The sequence below is a fragment of the Puma concolor genome, chromosome A1 (genome assembly GCF_028749965.1).
Source record: "Puma concolor isolate L17-30 chromosome A1, mPumCon1.1.hap2, whole genome shotgun sequence".
In the NCBI taxonomy this organism is placed as follows: Eukaryota; Metazoa; Chordata; class Mammalia; order Carnivora; family Felidae; genus Puma; species Puma concolor.
The window spans coordinates 29,590,228-29,612,055 of NC_141667.1; the positions used below are offsets into that span (position 1 = coordinate 29,590,228).

General features: G+C 42.7%; 1 protein-coding gene across 1 annotated transcript in view; it reads right to left on the reverse strand.

Annotated features, from left to right (window-relative positions):
• RANBP3L (RAN binding protein 3 like) overlaps positions 1-21,828 on the reverse strand; it is a 284,788-nt gene that overhangs the window by 141,971 nt on the left and 120,989 nt on the right. The gene's annotated exons all lie outside the window — the stretch shown is intronic.

The following is a 21,828-nucleotide window of genomic DNA, read 5'->3' on the forward strand; positions in this document are numbered from 1 at the left end:
TCAAGCCCCACACTGGGGCTTGTGTGTGCTGACAGCTCAGAGCCTGGAGCCTGCTTCAGATTCTGTGTCACTGTCTCTCTCTGCCCCTCCCCCCCACCACACACACACTTTCTCTGTCTCGCTCTCTCTTTCAAAAATAAATAAACATTAAAAAAATTTTTTTTCAGGAATAAAATCTTATAGGGAATGATCGAAAGACTGGTTTCAGGTCTGTTCACTTACTCATTCAACTAATAAACAGCAAATATTTGCTGAGTACTTGCTAGTTACAGTTCTAGGCACGCTCAATTTGGTGATGAGTAAGACAGACAAGATCCCTGCCCTCAAAGTGTTTATATTATAGTCAGCCATAAAGAAATAAACAAATGCGGGAGCAAGATAATTTCAGACTGTGAAAAATGCTTGAAGAAGACAAACAAGGTGATTGACAGAGTGACTGGAAAGAAGGATCTGTTGTGGCTGAACCTGTCAGGGAGGCTGCTCTGAGGTCATGACATTGAGGAGCATGAGATGAGGCCAGAGATGGTGGGATGGAAGGCAGCTATCTCCAAATGCTTCAAGGACTGTCATGCAGAGAAGGAAGTACACTAGTCTCATGTTGACCTAGAAGGTGAAGTGAGAACCAAATGAATGGAAGGGACAGAGGTTGTATTAAGATCAGTTTCGGGAAGAACTTTCCAACCTAGTAGTAAAAGAATATTTAGTCAAGGGAATACTATGTTCTGGTTTCCTTATTTGCAATACTTTAATTCTTCTAAAAAAAGCTTTGGGTGTCAGGTGGAACAATGTTCATTGGAAGGAGTGACTTCCCCCTCCCAAGAGATTGCGGGCTCAAGCAGAACAGTCATATACTAGGGATCCCAGAGAAGGGATCCTTCTCTGAGTACTAGAAAATTCCTAAAGTCTCTTCCAGCTGTAAGCTTGTTTAAGTCTGAGCTAAATAATTTATGTTTGGCAGATGGATATACCTGTAGATTTGAAAGGTTTAGCTGTGCTGAGTGGTATCTACAGACCCACAAGACTCTATGATCTTCTAAATAATCATACTCGTGCACAGGAGGTGCCCAATTTATTTTTGCTGAAATGAGATGAGCTTCTCCAGTGAGGTACAGACAGGTGAGTTGGGGCCACCTTAACCTTTGGCCCTCAACTCTTACAGGTGCTGCCCTAATTATGTCACAGAAACTTTTGTAAAAAGCAAGAAAAACATACTCCAGATTCCAGTCCGGGTTGTGGAACTTACTAAAACTTCTTGAACAGTAATAGGGTACTTCCAGTCTTACTAAACTTTAACCATAGGTTCTCAGAAAGGCCTTCCACCGAATACTTTCCCTGAGGAATGCAGCAGAATGGCATTCTAATGCCTCCTCCAATGAGAAACCAGAATATGGCCAAGAACAACTCTTGAGGATGGATATCAGCAGGAGTGGAAAGGGTAATGAGCTGTCCATGACCTGGAAATTCTGCCTGGCTCACTCAACTTCATTTAGAGAGAATTTGCTTGATTTACTGCCAGAAAACAAAGTTGTACATGAGAAAGAACAGTCTTGATTAGAAGGCTCTTAAACAGGTGCCTCTCCAGAGAGACTGATAAGTCTCTACCACTAAAGGTCCTATGTGGAAAAGGGAAGACCTGCATATCTTGGATTATTTGGGCATTGACCTTCTTGCAGACTGTTGCAAGGGATGAATTAGGTAAGCCAAGATTCTTTTCATTCTAGGAGTCACGGCTTTGTCAAAATTACCCAATTATTGATCCCGTTTGTCTCCATATGGAAAACAAAGTTCTAGCTATGGTGCAGGCAGTGGCAAGATTGAAGTATGCTGTGCGAAACACAAAATTTCCGGAAGGACAGACTCCCATTGCCTCTGGGTAGCTTCTTATCACTCTGTGATTGTGTCCTCTCTCTTTCATCCAGTCCTAAATTATCATTCTATTAGAACATAAACCTCTCGAGAGCTCAGTCTTCCTGTCTTTGAGTGTGCTTCTGGCACAGTGCCTGGCAAAGAAAAAGAGACAGAGATAGACAAATAGAGAGGGAGACAGAGACAGAGACAGAGAGACAGATAGGGCACTTGATAAGTACATGATGAATAAATGAAGTTTCATTGTCCTGCTTTCCAGAGCCTAATCATAGCCAAAACTAACTGAACACTTCTGTGTACCAGGGAATGTGCCAAACACTTCAAAGATATTACCTTATTGAATCTTTAAAAGAGCCTTATGAGTAGGTACTATCATCATCATCAGTTTTAATCATCACTATTTTTATATGAAAAAACAGACCTAGACTTGAAACCAGTATAATATATCCCAGATTGGTTTTAACCTTGTCAATGTAATGGGAACAGGGGCAGGCAGTGTGTGGAAAATCTGTGCATTGCTTTGTCCCAAATCAGAGTCAAGGTCCCAATGTACACAACAGCCAATTTCTTAGCAATCTCAGCAACACTTCGGTAGAGTCGACATTTTTGAACAGAGAGAAACAAAACCAGCAGGAGGAATGAGGAATGACTTTTCTGTCCCTCATTTTCTCCTGCTTTCCAGTGCTGACAAGGGGCATTTAGACGAAAGCTAAATTTCATTGAATTCATACCTTGTAATGACCATTATTTTAGAGGGGTCCAGGATGGTTGCCTAGGACTTGGATATCTTACTATGAAAGGTGTTTTGCTTCTAACTTGGTAAGGTATGAAGATATTTAGGACTTTACATATGAATTCTACACTACCATTTATTAAAAAAAAAAAAAAAAAAAGCAATTGTTTACTGAGAATTCACTGGGTGCCGGACACTGTGCTAAGCCCTTGAGTGTATTATCTCAATTAATGCTCAAGACAACAAACATCCCTAATAACTGAAATTGTTTTCTTCAGCTTCAATATAATGTATTGGTTTATGGGTGGGTGAATATTGATTACAGCCAAGAGCTGTATGTTCATCTACAGAAAGGAGGAATAACTATAAAAAGCTTTGACAAATGGTTTTTTTTTTTAACCAAATAAGGCAAATAGAACTGTATCCTTGACAACCTGTCATATCTGTCTTGGCCAAGACAGTCACAGGACTTCAGGGTTCTGTGCAACCATGTGAATTCATTCCACTTGGCCTTCTTAGCTAGCAAATCCTTCACTTCAAACAGTTCATAAACCAAGAAGGCAAAAAGTAATCGATTTTATAGCAGAAAAAACAGATCTGAGTTTAAGTTTCACCTTACAAAACTAAAGCCACTGATCTTTCTTTCTTCAGGTGGGGCCATCGCTAACCTGTAGACCACCTTGGCTTGAGTTAGAAAAAGGTGACCCATGGGCAACCTTGGTGACTTTGGCGCTGTGCTTAGTGAGCAAATGGTACATTTGTGGCCTTCCTTCTAGGAACACACAGCTCTCTGCCAGGCCCCATGGCTCAGTGGGAAGGGAAGAGGGCTGGATATCAGCCCCCACTCAACCCCTTGGCAGGTGCCTCAAAGCAATGTGCATAACTGTGTGTGGCAGGGCCACCATCAGGAACAACGTGGACATTGCAAAGTGACAGTCTGTGGACCCCAGCCTACTCACAGATGGGTTTTATTGCCCTAATCATGTTTGAAAGAATTTAAATTGCTTTTCAACCTTAAAAATCAGGAAATTTCACACAAAATTGAGATTTCAAGCTTTTCTCGAAAAATCAGATGATCCGGGAACAGTGGGTCTGCATTCCCATATAGCGAAATGGATTGAATCTGAGAACTCCCTACTCTATGCATTTCCTTATTTAATTCATTTGACACCATATCTTGGGTTTCCTTCCACATTAGCATGTAAAAAGCTACATTTAATTTTTTTGAATTGTTATTTGCTGTTTGATAAATAATACTTGTACCTGCTTACAAAGTTCAAAAGACACACGCTGTCCCCTAACACCAAGTGCTGCTTCCCCAGAGACAACCACTGCTACAGGTTCTTGTGTGCTCTTCCAGAGATATTATATGCACACACAAGCAAATATATATGCTGTATTTCTAAGATGCCATCAACCGCAAGGTGCACCATTATTCTGTATTCACTAAGCAAGAAAAAATCCCAATAAAATCATGACACCGTGCCTTAATGATGATCTTGCCTGATCCATAAATCAGTCGGGCCAGCCCCTTATTGCTTTGAAATTTGTTTCATCTGCTCCAGGAGACTGGACAGTTGTCCCTGTCCTTCCGTTGCATTGCTTGAAGTATGGCAGGTGATCTTTTACATATTGCTGGGTAAAAAAAATGTAATACAGTTTTATCTTCTTGTGGGCGTCTTCATTTTGTAGGCCTTATAAAAGACTTAGTTATTTGTCTGAGTTATTGAGATCTAATACATATATCTGGTTGGCATATGGTGAATCGACTGAGGTTACTCCTCCATTTATTTTGATGTAAAAAGTCAGGGAAGAATCTGACTTTATTTTTCTTCCCACTACTGTACCTAGTTTACTACAGTTCCCACCACTTCCTAGTGGCTTACCTTGAACAGCTTCACTCCTGTTACTTGTTTGACCCCTATAGAACTTTGAGCGCTCAGCATAAGGACTAGTAGATAAATGGCTGGACAGTGCAATTAGAATCTCTTTGGAAGCCCATTTGCTATGAGGGCTGGGCGGTTTCAGCACAGGCAGGAAAGCCCTGTGATAAGTCCAGAATATCTGGCACAAAGTCTCAGCTTAGAAGAGACCTTCAGAAGCCTGAGTGTAGAGTTGCTGGGGTGGTCTGACCTGGGGGCTTCTACCCTCTGCCTTGATTCACCTCCCTCCTCTGGCAAGTGATATGTCTAGGTCACTGGTAGGGAATGCAAGGAAAGCAGGTGAGATTTATACCAATACCAGACAACCTAATGAAGAGCAAAGCTGAAATTGAAGCCTGGGATCAGACTTCTGTGTTTCCATCAAACATGTAATAACTTTAGTCCAAATTGACACGGTTATTCTAAAACAAACACATCTATGACCTTAAACTGCACCTTGCACTTGGAAGATGTTTTTCAGGCAAGTTTTTGAGGCCTAAGTTCTAGTCCTTACTTTGCCAGGACACCCTATACCTCCTCCAATAAGCCACTTTCTGGGCCTCAATTTATTAGTCTCATATACCAAGTGATGGCTTTAGACAAGAATCTGGATCTAGGTTCTTAAGCTTTTTGCACAATGCATGCCTTCAAAATACACCTAATTTTGCATAAAATTGCAGAGCATTCACAGACGCCCTAATATCCACCCACTGATTTCTCTGCTTGCTTGTCCAATGCTTTATACACATGCTAAGTCTCACTGATTTTTCTCTTGTGTCATCATCACAAAGATAGTATTTGATGGTTCTCAGCAGCTGTATATTAAAGATATTTCCTGGCCTCCCATCCTTAAGAGAGTAATGACAAGACAGCCTTGTAAAGGATATCCATGGCCCCAGCATCTGAGACAGAGACAAGACCTTCTCTTCCCAGAGTACACACCAGATAATCACCGTCCCAACACCTGCGCATCTAGGGTCTGGACCTCAGTTTCATTTCTGCCCAATCGGAAACTGATGACACAAAGGAACAGTACCACTAACCCATTCTGGTAAGGGAGGCCACAGTGACAGCAGGTCCACTCCACCTCTGGAGCCAACAGTGTCAACTATTTCAGTGACAGTGCCCAGGTCTACCTTGGAGATGCTGGAGATGCCCCAGTAACAGAGACACTGGTGTCTTCAGGAAACAGGTTCACTGTGGCATTTGAAGCATTATGCTGACTGATTACTTGACCTGACCCAAGATTCTGTGAGCTACCAATATCTTCTAATAGGTCCCTTTTCTAATTAAATTACCTAAAATTGGTTTCTGTTGCTTGCGACTAAAATGCTGACTGACACAAACCCTACTCTTGAATGGGTCAAATGACTTAGAGGAGACTTCTTGGAGAGTCAGCTGTGCTGGGGGAGAGGGTAACAGAATGATGAAATCACACAACTTAATGCCCCTCATTTACTGGACTTCTCTTAGCACCCTAAAAAACGTACAAAGTAACAGCAATAAGAGTGAAATTAAATCACAAGAAACCTCTTGGGTTATCCTTACACTGTTCTATCAGTTACCTTCAAATAACGCACTTATTTAAGCCTCATTAGTTTGGAATTTGTTGATAAAACAGTATGGGTAAGTCACATATACATTTTTTGAGTGCCTACTATGTGTCAGGAACTCCGCTAGACGTCGGGGCAGATTCATAGAAGAGAGAGAGTGGTTTTCCCTTTGAGAAAAGCAAGAAATTGCTTGAGCGCTACAATGTTGAGTGCGACAAGAGCACCTATGGAAGAGAGAATAGCTGAGCCTATTCTGGGTTGTTCAAGAAAACTGTATAACGTCTGGATTGAGTTCTTTTCAATAGACCAAGGTGTGAGGTCAGGTTGTGTCTTAGAGAATGTGCAAAGTTTCCAAGGCGATAAATAGTGGGAAACAGACTTCTACTTTGCGAGTCTGAAAATCCACCAAACTGTGTGCAAAGCTTTCTTAGTGTTTCCTGAAGTTTCCTATTTTGAAGAGACCAAAGAGTGGTGGTTAGTTAGGCTCTCACAAGTCTAAATTCAGTTGGATTGATTTTTGTCTCCCTCCCCTAAGACTTGGGATGAGTCCCACCAATTCAGAAGTTCTCAGCCTGCTTTTTGCTTTATGCATCATTGTCTGCAAAAAAGATCACAAGGTGAGAACTTCACTGGAAAACAAGTGTTCATTCAGGTCTCATGAGACAGTAAGACAGACTCAATAGAGGCCACTGATGGGACAGAAGCCATCCTGAAACAGAAGCCCGACTTAAGGCTTGTCATTTGCAGGGGGCCCCGGGGGATGCCGGAGATGGTGTGTAGGGAGAGAAGGCAGTTCACCAAGCAGTTCAGTCACAGGGGCCACATAAACTAGGAGACAGGCTTTTGCCATAACAAGGTGCAATATTTATAGACTTGTTTCTGAGCGTAACCACATTGAAAGCTTTTCCTGATGTGTTCAGCAGAAAACTTCTCTGGCCTTAGTCCTCACGGACATTTCCCACACCAAATATTGCTGCAATTTTTAAAGAACCTTTTTACTCTAGTGTGAAAGAAATATCCTCAAGAAAATAAAAGAAACTCTTGTGAACAAAACCTGAAACAAAGGAGTTCACTGCTGAAAGAGCTTTAAAAAAAATACAAAAATAAATAAATAAATAAATAAATAAATAAAATAAAAAAAATACAACTCTTCTGAAAGTTCAATTTAAAATCAGTGTTTGGGAAGGAGAGCACATTTTTTCACAGCGGCCTCATTATAAATGGTGACTGGGTTCCCAGATGAGCCACAAAGGACTACTTCACTCACTACGTTCCTGTAAAGTTAATCATGTTGTCTTAGCCCTGTGTAATATTTTTATATCATTTTGTTTTTGTTTTTGTTCCTGTATACGTTCATTCTCTACCATACAAGCTCACTGCAGAAAACTTTAAAACTAGAGGAAAGTATAAGGGTAACAAAGTATAAAAGTAAACAGAACTCTCAAATCTATCACCCAGAGATAACCATTTGAATATCTTATTCCAGTCATCTAAAAAATTTTAACAGATTTATTGAAGCATGATGGACATACGATAAAATGCAATATTTAAAATGTCTAATTTGAGAAGTTTCACAGGCATGTGTGTCTATGTGTGTGTGTGAAACCATCACCACAATCAACATGAGTATGTCCATTGCCTGCCATCACCCCAGAATCCCCATGCCCCTCTGTAATTCCTTTCTCTGTCCCCCACTCCTAAGCCAACACCAGTCTGATATCTGCCACAAGAGATTAGGTTACATTTATTAATTCATATAAATGGGTTCGTATAACATATTTTTCTTTTTGTTTTTTTCACTCAGCATAATTATTTTGAGATTCATCCACATTGTAGACTGTATTAATAGCTCATTTGTTTTTATTGCTGGGTAGTATTTTATTAAATGCTTATATAGCAATTTTTTCATCTGCCAATGGATATTTGGGTTTGTGATATCTTTTTTTTCCAACACCAACAACCAGTTCTCCAATTCTCTGATATCAGTTGGGTGTCTGACAATTCAATTCTGACACTAACTACCCAGAGGTAGCACAGACCCCACAGGATAAGTCCTAAAAGATTATCCTCACTACAGACACCAGTCAGAAGTGGAGTCCCAGGGCAACCCATGTTTCTGCCGAGCTGACTACTAATTCTGAGCTTCCCACAACCCTTCTTCAGTTTCCATGATTCACTTGAATGATTCACAGAATTCAGGAAAGCTGTTTATTTATGATTATAGTTTACTATAAAGGATACAACTCCATTTACTCTAAAGAATACAACTCAGAAAGTGAAACGGAAGAGATGCATAGGGCAAGGTATGGGTGGGAGAGGGGTGTAGATCTCCCACGCCCCCTCTAGCACGCCCATGTGTTTGCCAACTGGGATGCTTTCCGAACCCCATTGTTTAAGGGGTTTTCTGATTTTTTGAATATTCATTACAAATTTTTGTAGAAACGTATGCCTTAACTTCTCTTGGGTAAATACCTAGGAGCGAAATAGCTGCATCACATGGTAACTGTATGCTTAAGGTAAGAAATTGCCAGATTTGTTTTTCAGAGTGGTTGGACCCCTTTATATTCCCACTAGCAGTGTATGAGGGCTCCAGCTTCTCTAAATCCTCACCAAATCCTGCTATGGTCAGTGTTTTAAATTTGGATGTTCTAATACATACATAGTGCTACCTCTGTGTGGTTTTAATTTGCACCTCTCTAATGATTAATGATAAAGAGCATCTACTCATGTGCTTATTTGGCATTTGTACATCTTCTCTGGTGAAATGTCTATTGAAAGCTTTTGCCCATTTTTAAATTGGGTTGTTTGTTTTCTTATATTTGAGTTCTGAGGTTTTTTTTATATATTCTGGATGCAAATCCAATATCAGATATGTGATTTGTAAATATTTTTCTCACAAGGCTGGGACTTGTCTTTTTGTCCTCTTATGTCAAAGAGCAGAAACTCTTAATTTGATAAAGTTTCATTTATTAATATCAATTATGCAATCTATATCTATGAAATCCATCTAACCCAAAGTCACAAAGATTTTTCTCCTATGCTTTCCTTTAGACATGTTCTAGTTTTCATTTTACATGTAGGTACATGATCCATGTTGAGTTAATTTTTGTTAATTATATATCTATCTAAGCTTTTACTTTGTGTTTTGTTTTTGTTTTGCTTAAGGGGATCTATGTGTTTCAGCACCATTTGTTGACAAGGCTTTCCTTTTGATCCTAGATTGCCTTTGCCCTTCATTAAAAATCAGTTCTCTCTCTATATATAGAACTATATATGGTGATTTCTCTAGTTTATTCCATCAAACTATGTATCTATCTTTATCGCCTTGTCTTGATAACTGTAACTACATAATAAGTCTTGATATCAGGTAGTGATAGTTCTCCACATTTATTCTTTCTCAAAGTTGTTTTGGCTGTTCTGAGTTTCTTGCATTTCCATATGAATTTTAGGATCCTGTTGTCAATTCCTATAAAGAAATCAGCTGGGAGTTTGATAGACATTGTGTTAAATCTGTAGATGAGTTTGGAGAGTGTTGTCATTTTTGACAACATTAAGTCAGTCCATGAACATGAGATATACTTTATTCATATTTTTAAAATTTTGTTTCCAAAACATCTTGTAATTTTTAGTATACAAATCTTGCATTTCTATTGTTAAATTTAGTCCTAAATATTTTATTCTTTTTGATGCTATTGTATCAGAAAGTATATACAAATACAATTGATTTTGCGTATTGATCTTATATCCTATAATCTCACTGAAATTGTTTATTAGTTCTAATAAATTTTTAAATAAGTTCCTTAGGATTTTCTACATGTAAGATCATGCCAACTGGAAATAAAGGTTATTTTCTTCTTTTTTTTTCTTATCTAAATGCTTTTTATTTCATTTTCTTGCCTAATTGCCCAGTACAACGTTGAATAGAAGTAGCAAGAGCAAATATCCTTGTCTTGTTCCTGATCTAAGGGAAAAAGCCTTCAATCTTTCACCATTAAGTCTGATACTAGCTGAGGGTTTTTCACAGCTGCCCTTTATCAGGTTGAAGAAGTTCTTTTCTGTTCCTATTTTGTTGAGGTTTGTTTGTTCGTTTTTTAATCAGAAAGAATGCTGTCATATTAATCAATTTTTTAAGATTAAACCACCAGAATATTTTATAAATATGGACAAGCTGATTCTAAAGTGTATATATAAGGGTAAAGTACATAAACAAACAATGAGAAACGATGTATGAAAAACACCAGGCTAAGAGCTTTCCAGTATTTTCCTAATCCTCCTAGCTCTATGAAATAGCATTACTTTCATTTCATAGATCTAGGTCCTGGGGCTTACAAGAAGTAACATAATTGGACCAGAGTTACACAGATGGTAAGTGGCAAAAGTACTCAAAAGAGTCTGGCACATAGGAAGTCCTTAATAAGTGTTCATTAAGCCAGGAACACATCAATCCTCCCCCCATAAGCAGAGCTGGGGGCTCCTTAGAGATCCAAGAGGTGAGGACAACTTTTTTTTTTTTTTTTTTTCCAGAGAGAAGAGATCTTTTTTTTTTTTTTAATTTTTTTTTTCAATGTTTATTTATTTTTGGGACAGAGAGAGACAGAGCATGAACGGGGGAGGGGCAGAGAGAGAGGGAGACACAGAATCGGAAACAGGCTCCAGGCTCTGAGCCATCAGCCCAGAGCCTGACGCAGGGCTCGACCTCCCGGACCACAAGATCGTGACCTGGCTGAAGTCGGACGCTTAACCGACTGCGCCACCCAGGCGCCCCTCAGAGAGAAGAGATCTTTAGGACACTATTAACACTGTGACATTAATAAGGTATCAAAGCTCTTAATTATCTAATTCTTTCCTTTGTTTTACCTAAAATTTAGAAAATGTCTCCTCATCAGTACACAGTAAATTTTCCTACACCAAACCATCCACCAGCGTCTTCTACTATGTGGCTTTTAAGCCTCTTGCACTGACTTTTCTTGAGTGTTACCTTTTTCATGTGGCTGCCCCCTCACTTATATCTTGTACATCCAATGCAAATGGGATGCAGGTGAAATTAGATTCCTTACTGTATTGAATTCCCATTGATGAATGTCTGCCTTGCACTCCCTTGAGCTGTTCACACTTATGGACAGAGAGAGAGAGAGAGAGAATTAGCTATTGTCTTTCAGGCTCAAACTTCCCTTCTACACTCTGTGTGCTGCTTTGTCATCTGGCTCAGGGCTGGATTCCACCACAGAGAGCACTGGAGGCCAACTGCAATGCTGGAGGAGGCAGAACGGATTCGGATTCACTCATTCCTATTTGCTTTTTGGTTTCAATGGGCCTCAAGGTCCTGTCTCAGCACCCTAGAGACACTTCCCTGCTTCATCATTTGCTGCAGAGCAACGCCCCCTCCCCTAGGTTTCTTTCTTTTTTCTTTTTTAAGAGAGAAAGAGAGAGAGCAAGTGAGCTGGGGGGGGGGGTGGGGAGCAGAGAGAGAGCATCTTAAGCAGGCTCTGCACTCAGCACAGAGCCCAACATAGGGCTTGATCCAACATAGGGCTCAAACCCGTGACCCTGAGATCATGATCTAAGCCAAAATCAAGAGTTGGAAGCTCATCTGATTCAGCCACCCAGGCGCCCCTTCCCTCCTCTAAGTTTCTAAGTTTTAGTAATTCCAACCTCTTCCTTTGATCCACAGTCAGAAGGACAGTAGCTGCCTCCTGCAGTTGCTGCTCTGTGATATCTTCATGTTCTCTTTTTGACTTTTCAATTCTTCAAGCCTAGATAACAATTATTTATATTAAATTATCTCTTCTAAAATAGTTGGTGTAACTCCTGCCTCCTAACTAGATCCTGAGTGATAAAGAGAAGGTGGGAGGAGATGGGACCAGGAGGGTTTTACAGGCCCTTCAATAACAAATCTCCATGTCCTATAGAGTGGGGCCACTGAGTGGGGAAAGAGCTAGGGGTCCCCAAGTTACAGAGGGGACTTGAAAGAATCTGAGCTTGAGGCCCAGGGGAAAGTGAGAAGGCTGCCCAGCTCTGGCTCTGGGCTAGCCTTTAGGCTGTCCAATGTCCAGTTCAGCTCATCCTGGTGACAGCACTGAAGTATGCATAATAATGGTGGCCTCTGGATCACATTTCCCAGACACCTTATCGGCACTGGCGTCACCACCTTCAAGGGTAGAGCAATGAGGCAGCCTCCAATCTTGACTCTAACAAAACTATCATGGGCTTCCTCACTTTGGAGAAGAAACACTTAGATGTGCCCCCTCCCAGGAGAACCGGGAGCCAGAACTGCCAGTCCATTCAACTCCTGGAAGCCGATGGAGTTATTGGTACCAGCCTCTAGTCCAGATTCAACCCCACCACTGCCTCTTACTAGCTGTGGGATCTTTGGCAATTTTCTCAGTCTTTCTGTGCTTCAGTTTCTTTACCTGCATAATGGGAATAATAAGAGTGCTTATCTTATAGGCTCTTGTAAGGGTTTAACGAATTACTTTATTTTAAACATTCAGAACAGTGCCTGGCACATGAACAAAGCATATGAAATTACTTGCTATTGTTATTATGATGATCTGTGTATCACACACAAACAAAGCAGGGAAGAGATGGTATACATAGACAGGAACCATTTGGGGTCAGAAAAGCTAGGTTTTTAAAAATACTTTAGGGGCGCCTGGGAGGCTCAGTCGGTTGAGCGTCCGACTTCGGCTCAGGTCACGATCTCACGGTCCGTGAGTTCGAGCCCCGCGTCGGGCTCTGGGCTGATGGCTCAGAGCCTGGAGCCTGCTTCCGATTCTGTGTCTCCCTCTCTCTCTGACCCTCCCCCGTTCATGCTCTGTCTCTGTCTCAAAAATAAATAAACGTTAAAAAAAATTAAAAAAAAATACTTTAAGTTGCCAGGAACAGCAAATACTAAAGACAAATGGCTTAAAAGGGAGGGGGTTTATTATCTCAAAAACAGGAAGTCCATAGTGAAGACAGCTTCAGCAGCACAAGAGTGTCAAGGACTCAACTGTTTTTCATATTTCTTTTCTGCTATTCTCAGCAGAATGGCTTCTCCCTGGGGCTTGTCCGCTCATGTTTTCAAGATTGCTGCAGCAGCCCTCAACATCACATCTTCCAGACAACTTACCGGCATTCAGGACTCTCATTTCTCTGTGTTATCTTTTACAGATAGAGGATGATCTTTCCCAGAAGCCCCCGCCCCCAGATTGCTTCTTCATTCTCATTGGATAGATTTGTTTCACATGCCCATGCCTACACCAATCACAGACAAGCGGAACTCTCAAGATCAGTTAGACCAATCGTGATTCACAGCTGGGAAATGAGACTAGAGCCCAACCTCCTCCGGAGCACGGGGCTGAGCAGAGGCACATGCCAAACAAAGTCCAGGTACTGTTAGTAGGAGAAATAGAGAAATGGCCGATGAGCAGGCAACCGGGAGTGGCTGCTGCAGCGGCCTTCCTGGCACCGTGCAAGTTACACGGCCCTTAACCTATGCGTAGGATTGAGCCTGTCTTCAGGCTGGCCACACTGGAGATTTAGTAGAATTTGCAGGGGAGGAAGAGATACTTCCCCCCACCTCTTCAGGGATATGGGGACAAAATAGATTTTATTTTCCTAGATCCCAGGCGCGCGCGCGCGCACACACACACACACACACACACACACACACACACTCTATTTGGGGAGTGTTTGTCAAGAGTAAGTGCGAGGAATGGAAAACAGTGAGGAGAGGAAGGGGGAGGCTAGTGCTGAATAAATTGGCCTGTCAACAAAGGATGGAGAAGGGAACATTAGCAAGAAAGAAAAAGGATGGGAGCTGGAGAGCCCCCAAGCACAGAAGCTGGGGAAATGAAGGGACAAATTCAGGAAGGAATGTTATTTAAACTGTGTGCACATCTGAAGAGCAGAAAAACCAAAGGAGCCGCACAAAAGGCTACACAAGAGAGGGGAGCCTGGGAGCGGGAGTTGAGAGGAGGGCTTTTTCAGAGCAAGTGTAAACCGGTGTGGTAGTTTCAATAGCAATGACCCAGCACCAATTCTATTTTTTCTTAACATGAAATCTCTGCTGTGCCAAAATTACATGACTATAAAGCTGCTATTTCCATGAGGCAGGAAGAAGGCCTGGAAAGGAGTTGAATCAAGCTGCCGGAAGCTGGGACAGAGCAGCAGCCCCTGGCCAGCGACACCCCACGTGAACAGCTCCTGATGGGGAGGCCGGCGGGAGCTCTGTGTCTGTTTACTTTTTCATGCCCAGACCTCCAGAGGGCCCAGACCTCACTCTTGGTATCCCATGGTGCTAAAGCTGGGGGCAGGAGAGATCTGAACCCTCTTTGACCCTGAGCTAGTAGCTGCTTTCTCCAATGGACGCTTTTAATAATTGGATCCAGAGATGACAAATTCAACCGTTCTGAGTATGGATACTGTGAGAATAAGGAGGGTAAAGAGAATTCCTGGGATTATTCTTGGAGAAAGCATGGGATTTGTTTAGAAGAAACACGTTAATATATCACTTGAGGTGGAAAGTGTGACCCTAAATGAGACACCCCCAAGTCGCAAGTGATGTTCTATAAGCAGCTACGCAAGGGCCAGGGGAAGAAATTCTTGCTGCTTCTAATGGGAGGTAGAGATGCTAAAATCCCCTGTATGCTGATTAGAAGTTATCCATGCAGGGACACCTGGGTGGCTCAGTCAGCTGAGCATCCAAATTCTGCTCAGCTCATGATCTCACTGCTTGTGAGTTCAAGCCCCACATCGGGGTCTGTGCTGACAGCTCAGAGCCTGGAGCCTGCTTCAGATTCTGTGTCTCCCTCTCTCTCCTTTGCCCTCTTTCTGTCTCTCTCTCTCAAAAATAAATAAAAATTAAAAAAAAAAAAAGAAGTTATCCATGCTGTCTCAGAGCACCTGGGTGGCTCAGTTGCTTAAGTGTCCGACTCGACTCTTAGTTTCGGCTTAGGTCATGATCCCACGGTTCATGAGTTCAAACCCTGCTTTGGGCTCCGTGCTGACAGTGTGGAGCCTGCTTGGCATTCTCTGTCTCCCTCTCTCTCTGCCCCTCCCCTTCTTACTCTCTCTCTTTCTCTCCCTCAAAAAATGAATCAATAAACTTAGACGTTATCCATGATGTCTCTTTTCATCTTCCCAGTAAATTTTAGTTTTTTTCTTGTCCTTCTAGACATCTTCCATAGTGGAGTCACCAGTAGACATTTTAGCTATATAGCAGCTGTTGGTGCACAGACTCATGCACAAGGACTCTTTGGTCATTCTGTATCATGGACACAAGGAGATGGTGAAATGCAAAAGTCTGCCAAAATAGCCCTCCTACCATCCCCAAATGCTTAGTGAAAGTCTACCAAGACTCACAGGACATTTGGCATGAGTGGATTTTTTTTTTTTTTTCTGGAAACTGGAGCAGAGGCTGAGTCTTGCTCCTGAGAAGAAGTGGGGGTGAGTCAGCCTGTGTGGATACGAAAGCCCGACAGAGACCTTTGCTGACATCTGGGGTCAACTGAGCAAAACACTTAACATCTGATTAGGAGGTGTCTGAGCCACAATCAATCAATCAACCAACAAACCAATTAATAAAAAAGAAAAAAACAGTGGGAATTCAATAAGTTCTTGCTTCACACTGGACACATACCATAGCACATATGACAGATACAAAGTGTGGGAAAGGCATGACCTTCAAGCAGCTGACCATCTAACCTTGGCACCAAATGGAAGCCCAAAAGGGATTAAAATGTGCAATCATTATGATTACAACAGAAGACCAGAGAAGAGGGAGCCCAGTAGAGTCGGAAGAAGAGTTTTATGGAGGAGGGTAGCTTGAAAGCACAGAGGCACAATCTAGGCAGAGAGGAAGCTAGGAAGAGGACTCCAGGCAAGGACCAAGTGAGGCGGTGACAAGGAGGCAGGGGTAAGCATGGCAGATGTGGGGGAAGTTAGCCCTGCTCATCTGCAACTGGGCAGCCTCTTAACCTGGACGTCAAGGCCAGGGCCAACAGTCTTCATAACTCAGAGATGCGGGACTCCCCACACGTGCAAACATGATCATAAACCAGACAGGAGAGTTTGCAGAGGAGGAAGGTTGGGAGGAGGTCGTTTCTGTGGTTTAGAACTTGGTGTGACCCTAGATAGCAGCCGATCCAGCCCCTAAAGTGCCACTTCAGAGAGCAGAGCTGTGTTTTGTTTTTGTTTTTGTTTTTGTTTTTGTTTTCATAAAAATGTTCAATTACCTTAATGCAAAAGTCAGGAAAAGCAAGTCTGGACCAAAAGGAGAATTTCTCTGGGAGATTTGTTGTTCTCCCTCGCGGCCCCCAGGGGCGCCCATCCCCAGAGTCTGCAGCCTGCTGCTCTTAGGACGAGGAAATTACCGATTCCAGTCTCACACAAGGAATTAAGCTTGGAACAATACAGTATTTTACAATCCAGTACAAGCTGCATTTATCCAGAGCTTTTCATGCATGGCATCTTAAAGCTCTTTATGACCTCTTTTAAAAAAAGGGGAAAAGAAAAAAAGAGAATTTAAAAGAGGAAACCTTCTAAAAACCCAAACCCCCACTGAACTAAATGAGCCATTGAGCGTGAATAGGACTTAACAGTGGCCTTCAGAATGGGAACAGAAGTCCCACTCGGATAGAACAAGAACAACAGAATCAAAGGAAATCACAGCTCAGAGAGGATTGCACAGGCCCTGAAACTTACCCCTTGGCCCTTGGGCACTGATGGGCAATGCCGTCTGTGCCTGGCACTATGAGCTTTGGACAGGGGTCAGGAGATGGGGTTCTGGCTCCCATGCGAGTGCAGACAGGATTAGAAGGCCATCCCTTGGCTCTGAAGATGGTCAGTACCAGCCTCAATATTCACTTTGCCCGTCCAAGCATCACCCCCCCACACACAACAGTTATCACAGCATAGCAGGTGGTTCTGCTACGTGCCTTTAGACACCATCCTACTTGAAACTCCTCTCCCCGAGCTCTCAGGGCCCTCACACTGGGCTGCTGCTCAGCCCTGGCCATGCCTGCCCTTCTTGGAAGTCTCTCATGCTTTGAGCATCCTCTCCACACCTCCTTTTGCTCTCTCTTCCCCACCTCCCCCAACACCATGGCTCTTCCCCTGGCTCCTATTTCTTGCACAGCCAGCTCTCTACTTGGCCCAAACTGATCAACTTATTTTTTTAGATGTGTCACAGGGTGATGATCACTTAACGTGATACTGTCTCAAAAGCTATAATTGTCTCCTAAAGAGATCTCCAATGTTATAACCAGAAGAGATACCTGGAACATCCATGGGGATGGAAGACACTCCGATTAAATGCTGCCAACATTTAGATGCCCAGGGCTGCCCTGCTGTACCAGAGGCCAGTGAAGGAGTCTCCTCATGAGCATGAGAATTGTAATTCATCTTGCACTGTTGACAAAGTAAAACTATTGGCCTCGTGAGTCAATCCCTAGGCAGCTCAGTTATTCTACATTGAAACTTTAGTTCGTGTCTGTGCATGTGTGTTTAATTTCCTGCTACTGAGTGGGAATGAAGTCCCAGGACCAAGATGAGATCAGTTATTTTTTTAAAAAATCAAAGAAATTACTTTTGGGGAGTAAAGTTTGTAGTGTATAGAATTTGACTACACTATGACAACTACTTTTCAGAGATTTTGTGAAGAGTAACACCCTGGGGATGGTTAGTGTGAACAGGAGTGTGGCAAGGGGATAGGGACAGGGGCTAGGAGGCCGTCACCTTGTCCTGCCTATAATCAGCCATGTGACCTTGGACGTATCATTTCACCTCTCTGCTCATTGGTCTCATTGTCAATAAAATAAGCTCATTTAAGTAATATTTAAGGTTTCCCATGGGTCCAATATGTCAGGTTTGGGGAGAAATGATGTAATGCTATTAAATATGTTTAATCCCTCTGGATTATAACACTGCTGTTTTTTGAACTCCCCAACCCCTTAAATTTTAAACACAAGCATTGTTTCCTCAATCCTATGAGTACTAAGACACAGATATTGAGATTTGGAAATGAGCACAATAGCATCACAAACCAAACGCACTGCAGGAAGATTAGCCTGTGCTTTGCTGAAACGCACATGCATATTAGCCACCCCACTGATCGTAAGGAGACCGTGGAGGTGACTTGTCCTGGTAGCTGTAGTCTCTGGAACTTACTATTGTCTTTAGGGCTGCAGGAGCCAGTGACCCTCAGGGTCCCCTGACAGCTACTTGTACAGAGGAAATAAAGGGAAAGGAAACTGGAGCAGGGTGGAAGGGTATCGTAGACACTGCAAATGCCCCCTACCATCTGTGCACTGGCCAATCTGATTTACAAGTGTAGTGCACACCTTCACTAGAAGGTTTTCTGTGGCCCCCACAGCCCTTTCCCCGGGCACATTGCAGGCTGGAATTAACGATGCTCCTGAGAGCCTTGCTTCGTCAATACCTGATAAAGCTGATGGATAATACCTACGCACCTGGGCTCCTTCACTCTCTGGGTGAGGTCCCTCAGAGGCAGGTGTCCCTCCCTGGCTCCCTGCACTCCCCAGCAGGATTATACCCTGTTGCCCACAGAGGTAATTTGCTAAACGAGACACCCCCTGTGGGCTGCTTTCCTTCACCTGCCCCACTTCCTTATTCTCTTATTGGTGTTTCCGGAATCACTTCCCAGACGAACTATTCCCACTTACACCCATGTTTCAGAGTCTGCTTCTTGGGAGGTCAGGGGGCAGGGGTTAGTAATCCAAACTAAGACAAATGGTTCAGCTCCTAAAAATATAGCTTTGTTCCAGGGTTTCATTCAGTATCTCATTTGTTCGTTCAACAAATATTTGTTGTGTCCCTACGGGATCAGGCGCTGAGCCCAGTCCTGAAAAGCTATACATACACACTCTGTGGAAGATCAGTCAATGACTATTTGGCTGCGAATCTCCCACCACAGGCAGACTTAGCGGTGACTGGGCACGGGACCACTGAGGTGCCAACCCCCACTGGACACAGCAAGGGCCAGATGCACTGGCTGGCTCAATGTCGAAAGATGAAAGACCTCACTCCAAGAAGCTTCTAATCCAACACGCACCGTCTTCCCCAGCCCCCAGCAACACAAAAGCCTCTTTATGTTGTGAGCCATGAGAAGGTAGTTCTAACAAGTTTTGCTGCGGGAAATGTGTAGCAGGACTAAAGAGCCCCCCTGCATCCTTTGTGTTTGTCCAGGTGTCTGTGCACATCAGAGGCATTTCCAGGGGCTGACCTGCCACAGGGGCTCATCCGGGCCTTTGAAGCCTGCAGTCCTCTGGCCAGTCTGTCTGCCCAGCAGCCTGGGAAATAGATGTTGCTCCAAATGTGGGTCCCTGAGCCTGTCACAGAGGGCAGCATACCCTTGAGGGGCCATGAGAAACACGCAGACCTCCCTGTGCCATTTGGGGTCCTGAGGGAACCCAAGAGTTTCAAAAAGAAACATCAAGTAAAAGTCGCAGGGCTTCAGGTGGAGAAATAAAGACGTGCAGCAGTTTAATAACTGTCATGGGCTCAGGCGCCTTCCCGGAGGCCCCCAGGGCTTCCCGTTGTGCCTAAGTCAGAGTCTGGGGGCGGGGCTTCTCTCCTTTATTCAAGGCCCCAGGCGCTGACTGAGGGCTTATTCATGCTATCTGTGTGGGGATCTCAAGCTCAGGAATTTCTTCCTTAGATTTACACAAGCCCGAATTTTAATAGACATCAGTTACTGGGATCACGAGTTGGGCTAAAAGCTGATGAAGTTTAGCATTCAAAAACGAGAAATGGCCAGTTAAGCACATTTTTGTAATTCCCCGTGTAATAAAAGAGAGGGAGGGAGAATTGCATTTTTGTCTGCTTCTTTTCTTAAATGGCTCTTTTCTACTTCCTTTGATTTTGCCCTCAAGCCACCGTGTTTTATGATAGGAGGTGGCATCAAGGAGGCCCAGAGGAAGGAGAAGGTGAAGCAGCAGATTGCCATTACTGTACGATGTGGCCACAGGAGGGAAGCGAAAGCAGGTGGAGACAGAGTCCACTGCGCCTTCTGCCACCACATCCACGTCACGCTGATATTGACCACGCCATTACAGAGGGGGTGGGAACATGGGCTTTATTTCTCCTGAGAAGAAACTGTGAGGATTATGTTCAGAAAGTAAAGCTGACCCTTATTAAGGGATTTTACTAAGTGGTATTTATTAGATTCATTTTGCTTTTGAAATTTAAAGGCTAAATCTTAACAAATTAATTTTTAGCAGTAAAGTTTGATATTAGTAAAGAAAAGGGAGACAGGAGTTGGGGGAAGACAGAGAGCATTGTCCAGAATTTCAGAGGTATTCTCCCTAGGTAAGAGCACTAATGACTGTGTGCCAGGCTTTGGGGGTAATGCAAAATGGTAAAAGACCCCATTCCCAATCAGGAAGCTTATACTCTGGTTAAGGAACCAAGGCAAATCCCAAAATAGTATAGAGCATAATTTAGACTGTAAGAACTAGCATAAGAGAATAGCCATCAAAGTAATATAGGAACTTAGAAGAGACTATCTTGACTGTGGGAAATTCATTCCCTCTTTTTTCTTTTCTTTTCTTTTCTTTTCTTTTCTTTTCTTTTCTTTTCTTTTTTTCTTCTTTCTGTCCTCCTCTCCTTTCCTTTCCTTTCCTTTCCTTTCCTTTCCTTTCCTTTCCTTTCCTTTCCTTTCCTTTCCTTTCCTTTCCTTTCCTTTCCTTTCCTTTCCTTTCCTTCCTGCTTGCTTGCTTTAACAAATGGCACCTCCACTGGCCAGGCACTGTTCTAGAGCATCGGTATAGCAGTGAACAGAATAGACCTGTCTCATGGAGCTTACAGTCTAGTAAGGAGAGACAAATGATAGACAATAAACATACCAAATAAGTAAATTAAATGTTTTGAAAGAGGCTTTACATGCTCAGGGGTGGGGGTTGGGAAATAGAGCTGAGAAAGGAAATAGTGCATTTGGGTAGGTCTCTGCAAGGATCATGACTTTCACACTGAACAGAAGGGGCTATTGGAGGGCTCTGAGCAGCAGAATGACATGACCTGATCAGCATTTTAAATAGGATCACTCTGGTTGAGAATGGCTTTGGAAGATGTTTAAAGGAAACATCAAAATCATAGTTAATGTGTGCTGAGTAGGTCCTACATGTCAGACATGTGATAATCCAGTGTCATGGATTCTCGAATACATTCTCCTATCAATGCTGTGGGGAAAATATTATCATTATCCTTAGTGTACTTACAAGGAAACTAAAGCTTCAAAGCTAGCCAATTTGTTCAACACCCCACAGACAACAGGACATAGAGTCTCATATCTGTCAAATGTTCTGACCACTAGCCTCCCTGCTTCCAAGCAGTTCTGTTACACTGGGTATCATGCTTTCCTACAACTTTCTTTCGTGATATGATTTCCCGGTCAAAAATCTACAAGGGTTACCAATATTTGAAGCCCCTCTTTTGGGTAGTTTATGTACCATGATTTGAGCAGGAGCTCTCTGTTTCACCCAAGCCAAGAAATACCTAATTGTTATGGCCAAGGCACTACTGAAAGGAATACAAAAGATAAAGCGTTCCATGTCAAAGATGTAGTGTAATATAGCAGGAGTTACAAGATATATATCTGTGTTAAAAAAAAAAAAAAATCCAATTCATGCAGAAAGAGCCAGGCCAACAAGAAGTCAGTTGATTTTAGCACTCAACTCATTGTCCTTCAAACATGCCATGCCCATGTGTCAGTTTATGTCGGTTCTTGCACACTGGCCTTCACACGTCTTTTTAT